Source organism: Sciurus vulgaris (assembly GCF_902686455.1).
Source record: "Sciurus vulgaris genome assembly, chromosome: 7".
Lineage (NCBI taxonomy): Eukaryota > Metazoa > Chordata > Mammalia > Rodentia > Sciuridae > Sciurus > Sciurus vulgaris.
Genome location: NC_136467.1, coordinates 91,002,753 through 91,022,608, shown reverse-complemented (window position 1 = coordinate 91,022,608; position 19,856 = coordinate 91,002,753).

The window sequence follows — 19,856 nt, the reverse complement described above, 5'->3', positions numbered from 1 at the left end:
AAGCTTGACTTCCCTGGAGGTCTGTTAGGGCTGAGAAGAACAAATGGCTCCATTTTGCCAGGTGTGGTATCCTAACAGTGGAAGCTTATCTACCTATTTATATGGGATTTCAGAAATGCAAAAGGAAAGAGAAAAAATTAAGCCTTTTTACCTATAGGTTTTTTTACCCTAAATTTTAATGGGCCCAATCTACTCCATCCTTTAAAACATCAGAACAGATAACAACATGGTAGTTAAATTCATTTATATTTTATGTCTATATATCTACAAATATAATTTGGTTTTAAAAATGGAGATGTTTGAGTGAGATTTAATAGGCTCAGTATTAGATTCCCAAACAGAATGTGTATTGTATGTGTTTGTGTATTTTCCTAAGAGCTCTTTAAGATATTATCCTTTTTTTGACCTTGGGACATTATTTTGTTTCAAGAGTATCTATACTATAGGTGGAATCCATAGGGGTATTAATTGTTCTTTCAGAGATCAACAAACATAGGAGAGAGAAACATAATTTTAAAGTTTTCATCTTATACAAAATATTTTACTACCTAGTATCTCTCTGAAATAACAAAAAGACATTGAGTCGATTAACCCTCAAGAATTAGTTCTTATTGTTTGTGTATCTTCCCTGTGACCTTGTTTAGGACCAGATACACAGTAGCAACCAATACATATTTATGGACGGAATGAAATGTCTGAGACTCTGTTCCCCAAGAAGCAGCTATCCTGGCTGAAGAACTGGACTGAGACTCAAAGCTCAGCTGCCACCATCCTCCTGCCTCAGCAGTCACTTCCCCTGGGGTTGCAGTTTCCATGTGTGAAAAATAAATGTCGACCTGTTCCCTTTCTGCTCTGACATATATGATTCTAACGAAGCCAGGAAAATTCTCTGATGTAGGACAACAGTGATTTTGATGAATAGTCAAGAGAATAAATAGCTATACAACAAGGCAAGTTTTGAGAGAGAGAGAGATACAGAGAGAGGGAGGGCGGGTGTAGGAGTGCTTTTGGCTGACTATCCACATTTTTGACAAACTGCTGCAGAGATGTCAAAGAGGTTTTGGAAGTGCTCCATTAAAAAAATCTCTTTCCTTCTTGAAAAGGTGATCAATCGTTCACTGGTAATCATTTTCAAGGCTATCACTACTGATAGGGAACATGTATTTGTGTGAGCATGTGTGTGTTTGCATGTGTGAGATCAAAATTCTATTAGTGTTAAAATTATGACCACAGGAATCATCACCATCAAACTCCTGTGGCCACAATTCACTCCCAGAGCCTTACCTTTTTTGTGTTTTATGTCTGAAAAGAAGGGATGTGGGAGAGTGGAAATGACTCCTATTTCCAGATGCTTTTGTCCTCAGGTATAAAGCATAACAGGTTTCAAGAGCAAAGGAGGAATGTGAAGGGTGAGAGTGAAAGGAATAACTCTTTGAAAAGTAATGGCAAGCGATAAAAATAAGTTACTAAAAGACAGAGCAACCTTTTGATACTGAGCAAGCTTTGATTCCTACAGAGTTGGTCCTTGCTGGAACAAGCACAGAGAAATCAGAGCCTTGGCTATCTCAGCCCTTAGACACCTACCCAGAAAATCCTGCTGGAACCAATTACCGGGCATTTACAAATTTCTGCCTAGTCTCTGCCAGAGACTCCATCTGTTTTTACCCGCCTAGCACTGACCTATCGCTTTCCTGACCCACACAGGTATGAGGATGGATGCAGCTGCCTAGTTCAGCCTACTTGCCTCTGCCCTGCGCCTCCAGTTTGTCTTACAACTAGATGCCTTAGATAGCTAATGGGTTAGACGGATCACAGTACATCCTGCAAATGAGGTCACAGCAGCTGCTAGCCCTCCACTCTCTCTTGGGTAATGAGCTGCTGGGAAATGCATTGGATGGGTCCACCTTTAAAAAAGACACAGACAAATATATCATTTATTTAGCACCATGGCTTGTACCTGACCATGGAGAAAAGCTATCAAAATGAAAAATTATAAAACATGATGCTGTGAAAAAGAACTGCAATTCTCATGTTATTTGGAATCAGGTCACTGGAAAGTGTCCAAGTTGCTTCTTAGACAAATGGTTTGAATGTAAAAGGGAGTCAGAATCCTGGATGCTCCAACCTCAGATCTTTCCCCCACTTGATGCATTTGATTCTTGTAGAGATTTGTGTTCTGAGGAGGAAGATGAGAATGACTCTGTTAAGGAATTCTGAATCAGGGAAGGGTGGCAGGAAGGGCTGTGGGGATGGAAACGGGGGAGCTGGGTGGACCTCCTGGTCTACTTATTCGTAGCCTAGTCCCTTGGAGTTAGTTTCTTAAACTTTACTTGTCTTAGCATCCTTATCTGTAAAACGAAGGGGAGGATGTTTTTCCTGTTCACCTCATAGAGTTTGAAAATTGAAGAGATATTATATGTAAACATCTTTTAACAGTCTTCCTCCCAACACTGGAAAGTATAAGACAAGCACTAAATATTATTAGCACTGCAGCATCATTTGTGTATTATTACATTTTTGTATTACCAGTGAAATATTCTTCTTAGAAATGATATCCAGACTCTAACCTAGCACTCAGAGATACTGTGTTTACATTAATAAAAACTCATATCAAACAAAGCCATATCCTTGCCTGACTCCAACCCCAGGCTGCTGAGACTCTGGCTCTCTCGAGACCCTATTTGGAGCATTCATTGTATTCAGTGCTACTTGGGGGACATTTAAAATTTTTCCTTCAAGTGTTCACATTTTGAACGTTGACTTTGGAAAATTTAGCTGGGCAAACATTCTCTTCAATTCCGATTAGTTAACAAAAAACGAAAACAAAACAAAACAAAACTCCAGGCTTTTGGGATTTCCTGAGATTAGAATAACAGTTCTTTATTTACACTATCTGATCTCATAACTTTTCTTTTCCCCCAAAATTACTCACCTAATTTCCAAGGACTGATTTGGAGTGACACAAATACTCATTTCAAATAGGCATTTTTGAAGGGAGTAGAATGAAATATGTATTATTATTTATAATACCTTTTTTGAACTATGAAATGTATGCAAAGTGCTTAGATCCCTGTGAACAAAATTGAAGTTTCACATATGTCTGATTCAGGCACTAGCTACAGAAATTTTGACTTGGAACACTAGGTAGGACAAAAGTCCTAGGCATGGTTTATGAACATTAAGATTTGGATAGAAAACAAAAATTACAGCTGTTTTAGAGGTCACTCAGCATCTCTGAATAGAATTTCCTTGAAACTAGAGTTTCAATTTGTGAAAGTAAGTCTTATCTTATGAAAATATAGGATAATCATATGTAATCCAAAATCACAAGCTTGAAAATATATGCTAGGAAAAAAGTTGTTTCTGTTTTATTACAGATTCTTTGGTTGGGTATAATCAACATTTGTTTTATTGACACTTCAGGAGTTTAATTGCTTGCTATAGTCACTCTCCATAGAATAAGCAATTGGCCCTCTGTTTTATTAAAATAGCTAATCTACATCCCAGTTTTGTCATTTTTGTCTTGCCAATATGCTTAATAATATTTCTCCCCAAAGAAACATTTGCATACTCTTGGTATATAAAATACATGAATTGGCCCATGGAGTTATAATTGAGGAAAAATATTGCTTTGCCCCTCCTCCTTTGGAAGGGCCCCATTTGAGTATAACTTGCATTATTCTCTAGAATTGTCCCCCAATCGCCCTCCGAGCCATCTGGAAAGTAGGAATCCCTGCTTTCCAATATGTGCACTGATGATGGAGGTTCTTGGAAATCATCACGGTTTCAGATAATTACAGGCAGCCCTCTTTGCTCCTTTGCTCATCTAAAACAGCAGAGCTTAGTTATAACTTCCAAGACCCATGTGACTCCTTCCAATACTCTCAAGCACATGCTATCTGGCCCCTGTGCCACACCAAAGACAGGACAAAGTAGACCCCTGAGGTGTAATACAAGCAATCAGAGTTATGAGAGAAGTCAGATCTTTCAGATCTTCTGCTAGTAATTAGGCCATCTAAACAATTAAGAAGGCAAAGTCTAGATTTAGAACTGCAGGGCTGGAAGGAGACTGAGATTATGAAGTCCAACTCCTCTTTTTAAACAAGGTAACTGAGGTCCAAAGACATTAGGTGGCCTGCTTGTGGCCACAGAAAGGACATCTGACCTTGGTGACTCCTTTTTTTGATTCTTTTATATAATGATTAACATTTCCTCTCTCAGGGTCTTATTTACAAAGGAGGGAAAATATTCTATTTAAAATCCATCAGCCAGTCAACCAAGCAACCAAACTTACTGAAGCGCTGTCTGTGTGGGAACACAATACATACTGGGGTGGGGGGCTTGGAGAGGGAGGGGGCTGTGGTGTTGAGTTTTCTGCCAAAAGCATTTACTATTTCTTAAGGATCGTTGAATGATATGTAGGTACAATTAGCTAGCAGAAAAGTTCCCAAATGATCCTGAGATTGGCAATTTCTGCTCATATGTTTCATTCATGTATATGTATCATCAGTCTTAACATTGCTGTAAAATTTTGCATTTCCCCAGCTCAGTGGCTATAACTTATTCATTACAATTGATAACAAATTAGCACTTATAGTAACTACAATAACAATTGAATAAAAACAGTAGGAAAGATATCTGCCCATTTTGAAAGACCAAAGAGTTAGGATTCAAATGACTTATAATGCCATTATTTTAACGTCACTATCTTCCACTTTTGCACATCTTGGGTTATGCCCTAAAAACAAATGAAACGAACCAAAATTTGTTTCTTCTGAGTTTATTCTTCTTCCCAACTCCTTGTAGGAAAAAATGATCACAAAACAACCCATTGACTTTTCTTTGGGAGTAATTTTTTAAGGATGTGTGAGTGCACAATAGAACTCCATGAACATCTAAAACCTACACTTTTAACACCTCTCTTTCTCATACAAATCCTGTAACACTATATAAATTTGAAAATCGGTGCTTACTTCTCAAGTGCTTTTGGTTCTTCTTATTAGTTTGTTTACCCTTTATTTTCCTAACTTTAACAATAAGACTAACATTGCATTATTGAAGTGTCCTGACTGATATATATTCATAAATAATTCAAATGCTATGGGAAAAAACCCAAGGGGAAAGGAAGATACTTCCCTCCCGCTCCTTTCTGCATGAGTATGTATATATATACTTAGACAACATTTTTTTAAAATCAAGGAGCCTATATTTAATCTGATAATTTAATCTGATATACTGTATTCTTGTTGCAGTGATTAATTTATGAAGGAATCAATAAACCTAAAATAGTCTGTCTTGAGCAGCTGCTTGAACAGATGGAAGGAAGAACATGGGAGAAAACTCAGCTGGTGGCTGAAGGGAAGAGAGAAAGCCCCACCCTGAAAGGAATTTATATCTTGTTTATTCTATTAGGGATTTCTGTGATTCTTTCCTCGCCATGCCTGCTTTCTCAAAGGAAACAACCCTTTTAATCCTTCTTTCCTGTTTTCTTGAATTGGAATATTTACTCTGAAAAAGCTGTTTTTTTTTTTTTTTCAACTGTGATGTGAGAGCACATCATAAATATAATTTCAAGTTATATAAGTTAATACTTCAGACTTGGAAAGAAGGCATTGATGCTGATTGCTCCATTATCATCATAGTTTCTTTGCCTTAGTTTAAAGAGGAAATGTTGTTTCACGCTGAAGTGATGTCAGTGCAGGGGATGAGGGATGAAAATGTACATAATGTTTTATTGTACATTTCCAGCTTCCTGGTGAAATTGAATACAATAGGGTTGGAATTCTCAGGATGCTTAGAGTCTCATGTGACTCACTTGGTCCACATGATGAGGACACATGTGGCTGTAAGGTGGAAAGGAAGAAAAGGTGAGAGATGAACCACATTTAGGTTCAAGAATCATGATGAAAAATAAATTCACTCATGAGGTTTGGTTTTATCTAAACTGCTTGAAAATATTGACCACCAGCTATTAGAAAGTAAAATAGCTAGCCAATTTTCCTCAGCTTTGGATCTTAATCTTTCATGTGACACTACATTGTGATAGATGGGAATTGAAAGGACTGAACTTTTATGTCTAGCTTATTGTATATTTATTACTTCTAAATAATTGGTGAAATGTACTTCTATCCCTCAACTGAAATGCACTTAAATATTTTATATATTCTACATTTGAAATGGAAGTGCTCGCCTGAGTTCTAAGAAAACAAATCCTGGATCGTTTCCAAAAAGGGATAATAACAACATTATGCGATCATTATAATCATTTGTACATATAAGTATGATAAATGTAACAGCTGCCTGCACGAACTTAGGACTGTTGGATTTTATTAATGAGGCAAATGGCTCATTGCAGCACTTGTAATAATGCAAGCTCTGCTTGGTCGTGACCTGTTAATTGATTAGAAAATCTAAGCAGAGTAAATCTAAATAATATCTTCCTACACAACAATTTAAAAGCTGCTTACTTGCCTCTCATACTAAGTCACCAGTTATTGACTTTAATATATAGCAGGATGTGAAATCATTTAAGTGGTTTTCCATTAGGAATCATTAGCATCATACAGGAGGTTTGGGTTCATCTAGAAGTATTATTCTCTGAGGAGTATTTTAATGATTTAGGTGCACTTCCAAACAGTATTCAGACTTTAAAAATTTCTGTTTTGGGGGGCCGGGGTTGTTTTTAAGTGGTAGAGTGCTTGCCTAGCATGTATGAGACACTGGGTTCAATTTTTAGCACCACATAAAAAACATAAAGATATCATGTCCATCTGCAACTAAAAATATTTTAAAAATTTGTTTTGGAACTTCTGTTTGTTTTAGTCTATTTATTCATATGAGTGTATCATTGTTCATTGTATTACTACAGTAATTTTAATATAATAGTTTGGCAGAAACTCAAATATGACTTATGTGTAACACTAACTTATAGAATATTATGCCATTGTAAAAAAACGTAGGCATTGCATTTGAGCATAATAAAATCAGTGGAAAGGATGAGTCTGGATTTTGTGTGTCTTGGAGGACCCTAGGAAAGATGGTGTTCTATTTTTTTTTTTAAGTCAGTCAGATCAATTCCTAAGCTGAATATTAGCACCTGAAGTGTTAACAACTCCAAAATACTGACAGTACTGAGAAAAGAGCCCCCCCACCCCCCATGTCTGTATTCACAGATGAGGATGGAGAGGTTAAGAGTTTCTTCCTCAAACTAGATCCTTTTGATTCCTCTGGGTCCAGCTATGAAGTTGTCTTAGTTTGGTTTTGTCCTTCTACTCAGTCTCTGCTGAGACAAGTGGATGGAAAGATGATGGATTAGGCCACTGCTTTGGATTCTCACTATTCTTGTACTTCCATTCTCCATTTCAAATACAAGCAAGGAGAACCTCACTGGAATGGAGAAGCAATATTGCTTTAGGAAAATTAAATGGTTTTACTTAAATAGTGTATTATGACCATATCTGGAATCTTTTTTTATTTAGTCAGCAAATGCTTTCCTTACTGTGAAAACAAGGAGGGTGTATACAGCTTAATGAGAACCCAGTGTCCTCAGTACCCTTTTATCCTGACCATGCCAGCTGTCTATGCTGGGCTGGCCACGGGTCCTGTTGTACACAGCCACTTACTGTGGCTTCCAAAATGTGCAAGCTCTCTTCTGAAGGTTTGTGAGTATCACCAATTTAGTCTTCATGACAATCTCAGGAGGATGTGCTATCCTGATCCCTGTTATACACATGGGAAAACCAAGGCACAGAGGAGCCATGTCACTTTCATGGTAAGAATGGTGTTACTCATTCATTCATTTTTGTGGTGCTAGGATTGAAACCAGGGCCTCACACATGCTAGGCAAGTGCTCTACCACCTACATGCACCCCCAGCCCTATAGCCAGTAAGAACTGAATCCAGGTTTCAGAGTCAAGCAGGCTGCTTTCCTCTTACTTCCTCACCACATACTGTGTAGTCTCTCCCTGTTAATCACATAAGATTAAAAACAACAAAAGACTTTAAACATAAAATGCATAAGAGAACTGATGTCAAATCCACTCTGACACTAAAACCATAAGGTTATTTAGAAAGGTCTAGAATGCTACTGAATTTTCTAAAGACTGGTACACCCCTGGTTTCCAGCCACGATTTTCACAAGTGGCACTGTCATGTTGATGTCGTGCTTTCTCAGAAAGTGTCCAACACTCTCTCAGCGTCCTCCAACTTAAATGTCAAGTTCTCACCTTAAAGAAGTAGGGAGTGGCTTCCAAGTGGCTCCATGCTCCAACTCCCTCTTCTGAATTCTGAATTTGTTCCTCTAACAAGGCAGCAAGCCTTGGCCGAGGTATACCACTTCAGAGGCCATCAGTCTTGGGGACACTCACAGTGGGCATGGCGGGTTGTCTTTGAATGTGATCTGTGAACTGCAGTGAAAGGCTATTCCCAGGAAAAACTCTAGAGCATTTAAATTTTCATTTAAAGTTTTAAAATTTAAGTTGAATTTTTGTGAATGAAAAAACAAAAATTATGAACAGATGTGCATTTTCTCTCTTTTCATTCCTTCCCCCACCTGCTGAGTTCCTATTCTTTCTTGCCCAATCACTGCTATTAGTTGCAATGTATTTTCTTCAAACTTTTTGTGTGTACATCCAACCAAATAATTGTGGGTTCTTATTTACATCATTATTTTATAAGACGTAACAGAGACAAAGACTCCTAAATTTTGTTTTTCTTCACTTAACAATAAACATATAGTAGTTCTTTCCATGTTAGTCCATAGAGAACTTTCCCCTTTAAATAGTAATAACATAACTATCTGCCTGTCTAACTGTAGCCCTTTTTTTTTTTTTTTTCCAGTACTGAGGATTGAACCCAGCATTTCAAACATGGTAGAAGTGTTCTACCACCAAGCTACATCCCAGTCCTTTTTATTTTTTATTTCAAGACAAGTCTCGCTAAGTTGCTTGAGGCTGTCCTCAATTTTGTGATCCTCCTGCCTCAGCCTCCCCAGTAGTTGAGATTATAGGTGTGCTCACTGCACCGGGCTCTTTGTACATTTATGCAGCTTCCCAGTATTCTGTTGGATGTAAATACCTTACTTTCAAAATTTAACCAGTCTCCTAAGGATGGACACTTGGGTTATCTCTAATCTTTTGTATTACAAACAATAGTGAATGAAAGACTTGGCAAATTTATCACTTGAGAAGTAAAAACATCTGTAAGGTAAAGCTCCAAATCAGAGTTGCAGGGTCAAACATTTATGCATTTAAAGCTTGACATACTGCCAAGTTACTGTTATAGGAGAGGAAAAATGTCTTCTGCTTTTTTTTTCTTCTACCTATTTTAGGTTCATAGCCAAGGACCCTTTAACAGAAGACAGATTAATGAAAAAAAGCTTATAAATTCATTAACATGAGTTTTAGATGACACTGAAGCCTTCATAAAGAAATAAAGACCCACAGAAACAAGTGAACCTGAGTATTTTTATGCTAGGCTTGATAAGGAGGAACGGTCATAGAAAAATAAGACAGGGATAGGGTAGGAGCTACTGGGCAACTTGGCCACTCGTTCAGTCTTCTCTGTGTCCCTTTGTCTTTGGAGATGGGGATGTTCCTTTCCTCCTGGTGTAGTAAGGGCGCATCTACATGAAGGTCCAAAAATCCTTCCTAGGTTTAATGACTTGGGGAGAAGGGCAGAGGAAGACCCGCTTCTGTCGTTTTCTTAATTTCCTTCAGCTTAAAATATTCAATTTGCCAGGGGTAGAGTGTCCTGAACCCCACCACTCTCCATAGGGATTGTACCAATCTACATGTCCATCTTTGATGTTTTTTTCCAGTCCATCTCAAACAGAGTGTATTGCTGAAGTTTTTTTTTTGTTTTTGTTTTTGTTTTTTTTTTTCCCTCAAGTATCTTAAATGAAAACTGATATATCAATTTAGGTAGCTCATTTTTCATGTGAAGAGCTATTTGCATTTTTTTTGGAACAGTCTGTTCAGATTCTTTACCTATTTTCCTATTAGGTTGATTTTATTTTTTTAATTTGTGGGAGCTCTTTCTATGTTAGTAAAATTAGCTTTGAATGTTCTAATAATTGGCAGATATTTTTATCTATTTGTCTTTTGACCGTTCTTATTTTCTTTGACCAGGCAGATATATTATTTTGAGGGATGTATGTGTAAAATATATCAATATTTCATTTCATGGCATTATGAACTTTTTACTGTAAAGCTTAAAAATCTGAAAAAAACCTGTGCAGGGTACACATAAAATTCATGGATTTTAACCTGTTCCAGTGTGTGATATACTTTCCCCAAAGAAATTGATTTTTTCACAGTGTGTTACTTGAAACTGCCAAGAAGGTTAATGCCCTGGGCCCTGGCTACAAAGTAGAGTTTAAGCCTGTGGAGTTATATAGCTGAGGGATATTTATCATGGATTTTTGGAAGGTGCCCCCTCTCCCTGGGAGCCATTCTGCATTCTGGCTGAGCTCGAAGCCAAATGTTCATTTGGGGGAGCAAGAGATGCAGGAGGGAAAAAATAGCTTAGAGAAGAATCTGCCAGCAGAAATTGAATCCTATTTTTTTTTTTTTTTTTTTTTTTTTTTTTACAAAAACCTTTGTGAGAAGTTTCAAGTAGACGAGTTTTATTGTCGAGAATCCAGGATTCCTCTCCAGATAATAATAATAACTATAAAATTGCTCTGCATACATTTAAAACTCAATCTTCACATTAGCTTTATGAGATAGATATCATTAGACTCTCATTCTGTAGGCAATGTGAAGCTTAGAAATTTTAAGTAACTTACCCAAGATCACATAGCTAGTGAGGGACAAAGTTGAGTCAAACTCAAATCTCTTCTGCCTCCTAGGACCAGGTTTTTAAGTACAATCATAACTGTCTCTTCAATTATGAAAGGGCCAGCTTAATTTTGCAAAACCCAGTTGCCTCAACCAGATGATTCAGCTTTGAGGGGGATCAAAAATATTTTTGCATCTACCAGTTTTATCAAAATTCTCTGAGGGTTTTTCTTCATTAGTTTTCAAATAGTAATAAAAAAGTCACTAATGAAGCATCATATCCAAATCTGAGTCACTGTGAGATATGCAAGGTTGGTCACATCTGTATTCATCTCTATGTCCCTGTGACCAGTGCAATGCCTGACATCCACAGCCAGCCCTTCATAGCCTCAGCTTCCGCATCTGCAAATTCAACCAGATCAAAATACAAGAAAAAAATGTTTCTGTACTGAGCATGTAAAGACTGTAGTCATCATTCCTTCAGCAGTACAACAACTATTTATACAGCATTCATATTAAGTATTGTAAGTGATCTAGAGATGATTTAAAGTATGTGGGAAGATGTGCATAAGTTATATGTAAATACTGTGCCATTTTAGATGAGGAATTTGAGCATCTGCAGATTCTGACATCCACAGGGGTCCTGGAACCAATCCCCTCTGGATACCAAGGAAAAGCCTTATACTCAATGATACTTGCTGTAGATGAATTCTGTCCTTATTATCTTCATACTTATGCAATTTCTATGGTTTTTAGTTTAATACTTGTTTTTTGACTAGGAAATACATTTACATGGTTTAAAGTTGAAGACACAAGGGCGTATAAAGTAAAAAAACCACCCACCCACTCCTATCTCTGTCCACCCAGCTCCCCTTTCTGTGGGCAGTCATGTTATTATTGTCTTGTGTATTCTTTGGGAACACAAATCAGTAAGTATTCTTATGAAGACAATGTAGTTCTTAAAAACACATGTATATTCATTATAAAGATGTAAGTGCTTATTAATAAAAAATTTGAATGATGGAAAAAAGTAGAGAAGAAAGCTCTGATATTAATCCATTAGAAACATTTTGGGATATTTTCTTCCACCTGATGGAAATGAGTTATACTTTAATTACTTTTTGTGCTGTGCTTTTCCTTAGGTCTAAGTCTAATCCAAATGTTTACAAGGAAGCTAAACAGCACAGCTGTGAAGGTTTCATCTGGATTGCTCTAACTATGGCTGCTGTAGAAGAGGGGTAGCCCTTCAATGAGACACAAGGACAACTATTAATCAGTGAGTTCCAGACTGGAAGGTTCTTGCTTTCTGATAAAACACCATGGCAGGACAAGGACACAAATAATACTGTTAAGTACTCATTTTCTTTTCTTTTTTCATTTTTTTATTAAAATTTTTTTTCATTCATGTATATAAGGTAATAATGTCTGTCTCATTCTATCATCCTTCGCATACCTGCTGCTCCTCCCCTCCCCTCACTCTCCTCTGCATGATCCAAAGTTCCTTATTTCTTCCTTACCCACCCCCCCACTATGGATCAGCATCTGCTTATCAGAGAAAACATTCGGCCTTTGGTTATTTGGGATTGGCTTATTTCATTTAGCATGTTATTCTCTAGTTCCATCCATTTACCTGCAAATGCCATAATTTCATTCTTTTTAAAAACTGAGTAATATTCCATTGTGTATATATACCACATTTTCTTTATCCATTCATCTACTGAAGAGCATCCAGTTTGGTTCCATAGCTTAGCTATTGTGAATTGAGCTGCTACAAACAATGATGTGGTTGTGTCACTGTACCATGCTAATTTTAAGTCCTTTGGGTATGTACTGAGGAGTGGGATAACTGGGTCAAATGGTGGTTCCATTCTAAGTTTTCTGAAGAATCTCCATACTGCTTTCCATAGTGGTTGCACTAATTTGCAGTCCCACCAGTAATTTATGAGTGTACCTTTTCCCCATATCCTCACCAACATTTATTGTTACTTGTATCCTTGGTAATTGCCACTCTGACTGGAGTGAGATGAAATCTCAGTGTAGTTTTAACTTGCATTTCTCTAATTACTAGTGATGTTGAACACTTTTCCATGTATTTGTTGACTAGTCATATTTCTTTTGTGAAGTGTCTGTTCAGTTCCTTTGTCTATTGATTGGGTTATTTGTTTTTTTTTTTTTTTTGGTGTTAGGTGTTTTGAGTTCTTTATATATCCTGGAGATTAATGCTCTACCTGAGGTGCAGGTGGCAAATAGTTCTCCCATTCTGTTCATGTTCTCGATTGTTTCCTTTACTGTGAAGAAACTTTTTAGTTTGATACTATCCCATTTGATTCTTGATTTTACTTCTTGTGCTTTAGGAGTCTTGTTGATGAATTCAGTTCCTAAGCTGACATGAAGAAGATTTGGGCCTACTTTTTCTTCTACTAGGTGCAGAGTCTTGGCCCTATGTCCTTGATCCATTTTGAGTTGAGTTTTGTGTAGGGTAAGAGATAAGGGTTTAATTTCATTTTGCTACTAATGGATTTCTGGAACCTTATTTTGACTATTAGAACCTCATCTGTGAGCAGTGACTTGAAGACAGCTGTGCTGTCAGATTTGGACATGGGTGGTAGAAACAATTCCCTAGTCACTAAGGCTGACACTAAGCTGGATCATACTTGAGTCTCAGCTGACGTGGCTTGCACAATCAGAGGAGGAGGGCAGGTGTGCCAAAGTCCCACAAGGTTGAAAATGATTTAGCAGAAATTCAAGTCTCTTCTACCAATGGACAGGTTCATGCCTGATGCTATGCCCATCTATTGCTCTGTCTGTGAACTCTGGCCTGATTCTGGGGTCTTCAGCTTCTACAGGGTGCTGGGCCTCACCTGTGGGCCTGACACTAGGCTCTAAACAAAGCCCTATACTGGCCTCTGTGCCCTATTCCCCCACTAGGTGGAGTATTGCTCTCTGCTCTGCTGCCCAAGTTGAAGGAGGGGTGGTGAATGCTGTCTCTTTGTTGCCTAACTTAACACAGTTCCAGTAACTCATTCTTAGAAATTGACCTGATGGTAGGGGTTGTGGGTCTTAGCCCAGCACTGACTTTCACTGTGGCAGGCCCAGTACTGGGTTTCAAGTCTAAGCCCTGCATTTGATTCTCTTTCTTTTCCCCTAAGTGGGAAGAGTTTCTCTTCATGCTGGTCTGCTTGGAATTGGTGGAGAGGTGACAGGGACAACTCTTTCCTTCCTGCCTTCTTCAATGTGCTTTTAAATTTTGTTATAGTAGAAGCAGTCACTGTGGTCTCATATCTGGCTTGGTGTACGAATAGCTGTTCAACTGGGAGTGTCTGTGGGGAGACAATCTGGAGGATCTTACTCAGTAGCCATCTTGCTCCCTGTCTGCCAGTCAGATACTTTAAGTCCTGGGGATGGAACCCAGTGTCTCAGGCATGCTAGACAAGTGCTCTACCACTGAGCTACAAGCACACCCTTTGGCCTGTCAGTGTTGAGAAAAGAACATCCCAAGTCTATGTGAAACAGCATATATTAGCAGGGATGTATTGCTGGTGTGGAGCAGAGAGATGGATCTGTGATGAATTCTGCACAATGATAGAAACAGAAAACGTGGACCAAAATGGCATCCTTATCTTGTTTCTAAAGGTAAGGGTTATTTGGAATTATGAGCTTTACTAGCATTAATCTGATTGGCGAGATGGGTGATTTAACCCCTTCCCCTGTGTAAATATGTTAGAATATTAGATGCAGTTACTGTGTGTAGACTCTGTGAGTGCGTTTGCCTCTGTGTATCTTTATACCCACACAAACTTTTTTGGTACATTTAATATTTTCTATTATAGTTAGGGTTCAGTTAATTCTCAACCTGTCATTTTTTTGGTTTGTTTTAAAATTGGGATTAAAAACATACCGTCTAGATCTTGAGAATTTAACACAATTGTGGTAACTTGGGTAATATGGGCATGCCACACGCCACCTAACCATTTCCTAAGGTTCTCCTGGGATGTCTTCTCTCTCAACTTCTAGCTTCAATGAGTTGAAACTAATAACGTTCATCAAGCAGAGGAAGAAATTCTCCTAACTGGAAGTCAAAGTGTAGAAAATGCACATGCAGTAAATTCACAAGAAGAAAGTTACTAAGCAATTGCTTCCAATCTCCCAGCCATTGCCCGTTCTCCTCGGAGCATCGTGGGTGTTGATTGATTCCCGTGTCTGTCAAATTAGCCTGTTAGCAGTGTGGTGAAGGCTGGAACCTCCTGGCTGGTAAAAGTGTCTGGCACACAGTTAGTGCTCACCAAATATTTGTTGAGTGAATATTGAATACGTTTGTATGCTTTAAAGAAATAGAACAGTGAAGATGAAGAACAAACATCTCTCCAGGGACTTCATGTAAATGAGTCTTTTTCGTCCATTGTTATCACCCCTCATTACCTGCGCCCTAGTCCTTTGAAATGAGGCCCTTTTAGGGCTTCTGGTTCCCTGTACCAAGTTAATTCAAACTACCCTAATCACCTCAGCAGAATAATGTTTCAAAGGGACAGATTTAATCACTTCACCGCCCTACATAATCACATGACCTCTCTTGGCATTTAAGACCCTCTGTAATATGTTTACCATCTTTACCGTCTTGCTTTTCCACTATAGTTCTCCCCTGTTCTCACCTTCTACCATTTCATTTACCCGTCATCTAACCATCTGAAAACACTAAATGGAAAATACCAGAAGTAGCTTATAAGTTTTAAATAACTTACTTTATTGTAGTATATTGCTAGGATTGCTCTATTTTATTATTATTTATTTTTGCTAATATCTTACTGTGCTTAATTTATAAAGTTTTTCAGAGATAGGCATATATAGGGAAAAAAAACAGTACATATAGGGTTTAGTACTATCTGCTCTTTCAGACATGCACTGGAAGTCTTGGAATGTATCCCCTCTGAATAAGGGGTGGGGTGCTACTCTATAAGCCAGACTTGTATCCTGTAGTCAAATTAGGCTGGATACCTCCCCATTTCCCAAGTAAACATCGCACTTTCCTATATCCACACCTGTGCTATCTATATGTGCTTAGTGAAATCCCATAGTTTCTGCCATGTGAAATCTGTCAACCCATGTTGACTTCTTTCCTCATAACTACCCTTCCCTCATCATACACTATCTCTTCCTCCTCTGTCTAATATCACCACTTCTTACATACTCATCTCATTTTTCCCTCTCTGGAGTTACTGGACCATAGGGGACAGAGTTTTGCTCATCTTTCTATATTTTAAAATAGTATTTTCCAATTTCCCTGGAGATAAGAATAACATAGAGCTCTTGCTACCTGAAAATTCTGATCCAATGAATTTAGATCATGACTCAATAATTTTTGAAAATCAAGTGCTCTGGTTGATTCTTAACATTATATAAGTTTGAAAAACCTTTACGGTACTGAGCACTTCCACATATGAGTGCTCAAAAAATATGTTAGGTAAATTTAGTTTACTGTGTTAAGAATCAGTAGTTGTACAGAGGCAGTAGCCCCATAAATGTGAGAAAATATCATCAGATTTATACATGACTTTGAACACTAAAACAACATTGCAGGAATAGTTTAATAAGACTCTGAAGGAAGTTGGCAGTTTGGATGTGGGCACGATAATTCAATTTTAGACAATCATATCCTTTTTACTATGCAACATATGGTTACAGTCATAGAAAAGTGAGTAGGTACTTGCATCTTATTTTAAATTTTAACCGTTCAGGAATATTCAGAGAAAGTTGAGTTCTTTCCTTGTGTGATTAACAGTAGCAGTGGAAAGAAACAAGCTGTTCATTTTTTAAACGGAATTTTATCGTTAGTTCATCATTAGCTCTGGTCTATCTAATGACCCCACTTTCTTAAAACGTGTAGCTTAAAAAGCAAAAGCACTTTTCCATCCAGAATAAACCTTATGACATGCTGGGAAGAGTTGAAGACAAGCTTGGAAAACTCCCTGGACACACTGCCATTGGATTTCATTGGTCCTTCTTTGTGCCTCCACTGACCTTACTCTTCTTTGGATGTTTTCTCTTTACGGCAGAAGTCTGCACACTGTCTTCTCTTTTTGTGTGAGTTGCCTTCTCTTTACCCCTGCCAACTGCCCAACTTTCACCCTGTAATTTAATGCAAATGACTATAAGAAATCTCTGATTAGTCCATCTAATCCCAGTGTTCTTTTGGTTTAGGAAGAACTTCCATGCTGTTCTTCTTTCTAAGGTGTGAGGAAACTTTAAAGTAGTTGCCTTTTGCCTAGTATCTTTGTTCCAAACATCTTGACCTAGGCACCAGATTTTGTGGCTTAGACCAGCCCTACTTATGGTTGAAGTGGACAAGGGTCATATCTTTATCAAGAGCCAATGGGGAGAATAGTAATGGAGTATTATTCAGCCATAAAGAAGAACGATCTTATGACATTTACCAGCAAATGGATGGATCTTGAGGATATCATGTTAAGTGAAATAAGTCAGTCTCCCAAAGAACAAAGATAGAATGTTTTCTCTGATATGTGGTGGCTAACCCACAATAAGGAAGGGGTGAGCAGAAGAATTGAAGTTCAGTAGGTTAGACAATAGGGTATGGAGGGTAGGGAGGGGGCATAGGAAAAGAAAAGACAGTGGGATGAATCTGACATAATTTCCCCCTCTACATATGTGAAAACAACATGGTGAATCTCACCATCATGTGCATCCATAAGAATGGGATCCTAAGTAGAATAAGCTATATTTCATGCTTCTATAATTATATCAGGATGGATTCTGCTGTCAGGTATAACTGAAAAGAACCAAAAATTTTTATTTAAAAATTCTATTAAAAAAAATAGAAGGGATGAAGGCAGGGAACACGAGGAGCCTTGGATACTCTGGAAGGTCTCTCTCTACATCCCAGAAGTCTCCATCTCTTGGCAATCTGCAGACTCCAACCCAATTCTGCAAACATAGGGAGGCTTGCCTGAGAGCTGCTCAGGGTTTGGGCTTTGTTCTTTGTGATCCTCTCACTCCCAAGCATCCACGAGTGCTGCCTTGGTCTTCACCATGTTAGTTTGGTGCAAATTTCAGTCCTTTCTTCGGTTTCTTTTTCTCCAAGAAATTCCTTGCAGAAACATTTCTTCTGATTTCAAACACTGCATAAAATTTTGAGGCCCTTCTGAGAATTCAAGGATTATGGGTAGAAATCAAATCAGGGAGCGCTTGATTCTCCCTTTGCTCCTAGCTTTGGCTCAAATGCGACCTTTCTCCCTGGGTCCTGCACAAGGTCTCCACAAGTCTTAGTCTATTTTGTGTTGCAGCAACAGGATACTTAAGACTGGGTAATTTTTAAAAAAGTCTTTCTCTTATGGATTCAGAAGAGTTCTTTACTAGAATATTAAAAATAAATATTACAAATATTTTTTTCCATATTCTCAACTGTTAAACATTTAATTTATAACATTAATTCTCTTTGAAGTCAAATCCATCCAGACTGGGTAATTTATTTTTGTTTTTTGTTTTTATTCTTATTTTTTTTGGTACCAGGGTTTGAACCCAGGGGTGTTTAACTACCAAGCTACATCCCCAGTCCTTTATTTTATTTTATTTTTTTAAATTTTGAGACAGGGTCTTACTAAGTTGCTTAGGGCTTCACTAAGTTGCTTAGGTCCTTACTATGTTGCTGAGGTTGACTTTAAACTTGTGATCCTCCTGGAATCACAGGTAAAGCTGCTGGAATTACAGGAGTGTCCACCATGCTTGACTAGGACTGGATAATTTTAAATTTGTTCTAATTAGTTATACATGACAGTAGAATGCATTTATGCATTTTGATAAATCATACATAAATGGAGTATACTTTCTCATTTTTCTGATTTGTCCATGTTGCAGGATCACATTGGTCATGCAGTCATAAATGTATATGAGGTAATAATGCCTGTTTCACTCTGCTATTATTCCTTCCCCATACTCCCTCCCTTCCATTCACTCCCTTTTACCTAATCTAAAGTAACTTTATTCTTCCCTAGTGTCCCATCCCCATTGTGAATTAGCATCCACGTATCAGAGAAAACATTTGGCCTTTGGGATTGGCTTATTTCACTTAGCATGATATTCTCCAACTCCATCCATTTACCTGCAAATACCATAATTTCATTCTTCTTGAAATTTGAGTAATATTCCATTGGGTATATATACCACATTTTCTTTATCCATTCATCTGTTGAAGTACACCTAGGTTGGTGCTATAGTTTAGCTACGTGAGTTTAGCTATGCGAGTTGAGCTGCTATAAACATTGATGTGGCTGCATCACTGTAGTTTGCAGATTTTAAGTCCTTTGGGTATAAACTGAGGGGTGGGATAGTTGGGTCAAATGGTTGTTTAGGAACTGGATAATTTTTAATGAGTAGAATTTTACCTTCTCACAGTTCTGGAGGCTGGGATGTCCAAAATCAGGGTGCTGGCATCTGGCCTGGGGAATCTTGCTGTGTCATCCCATTGAGAAAGGCAAAAGGGCAAAAGAGGGTGTGTGTGTGTGTGTGTGTGTGTGTGTGTGTGTGTGTGTGTGTATGTGTGTGTGTATGAGAGAAAGGGAGGGAGGGAGAGATAGAGATAGACAGAGAAGTGGGCCAAACTTATCCTTTTATAAGGAAACTGCTTCCAGGATAACAGCAGAGGGCAGAAGAATAGGGCAGAAGAGGGCAGAAGAGGGCAGAAGAGGGCAGAAGAGGGCAGAGCCTCATGGCCTACTCACCCTTTAAAGGTCCTGTATCTTACTACTGCTACAATGGTAATGAACTCTGAGGATAAATTTGGGAGGGGACAAACATTCAAACCATAGCACCACATTTAGGCCCCTTTGAGACATCTATCAATATGTCTTTCTGTGAGCTACAGCTCATGTTAGACCTGGGGTTTGAGATCAGTTTCAACCTTAAATGATCAGTTAAAGCATTCCCTTCCAACTAACTAGGCCATCTTTAATTGATATTTAAAGATGGTCTGATCATGTTTTCTCTCATATATGGAAACCAGAGAGAAAAAAGGAAAAGAAGGGTGGGGAGGAAGGGAATCTCATGAAAAATGAAGAGAGACCAGCAGAG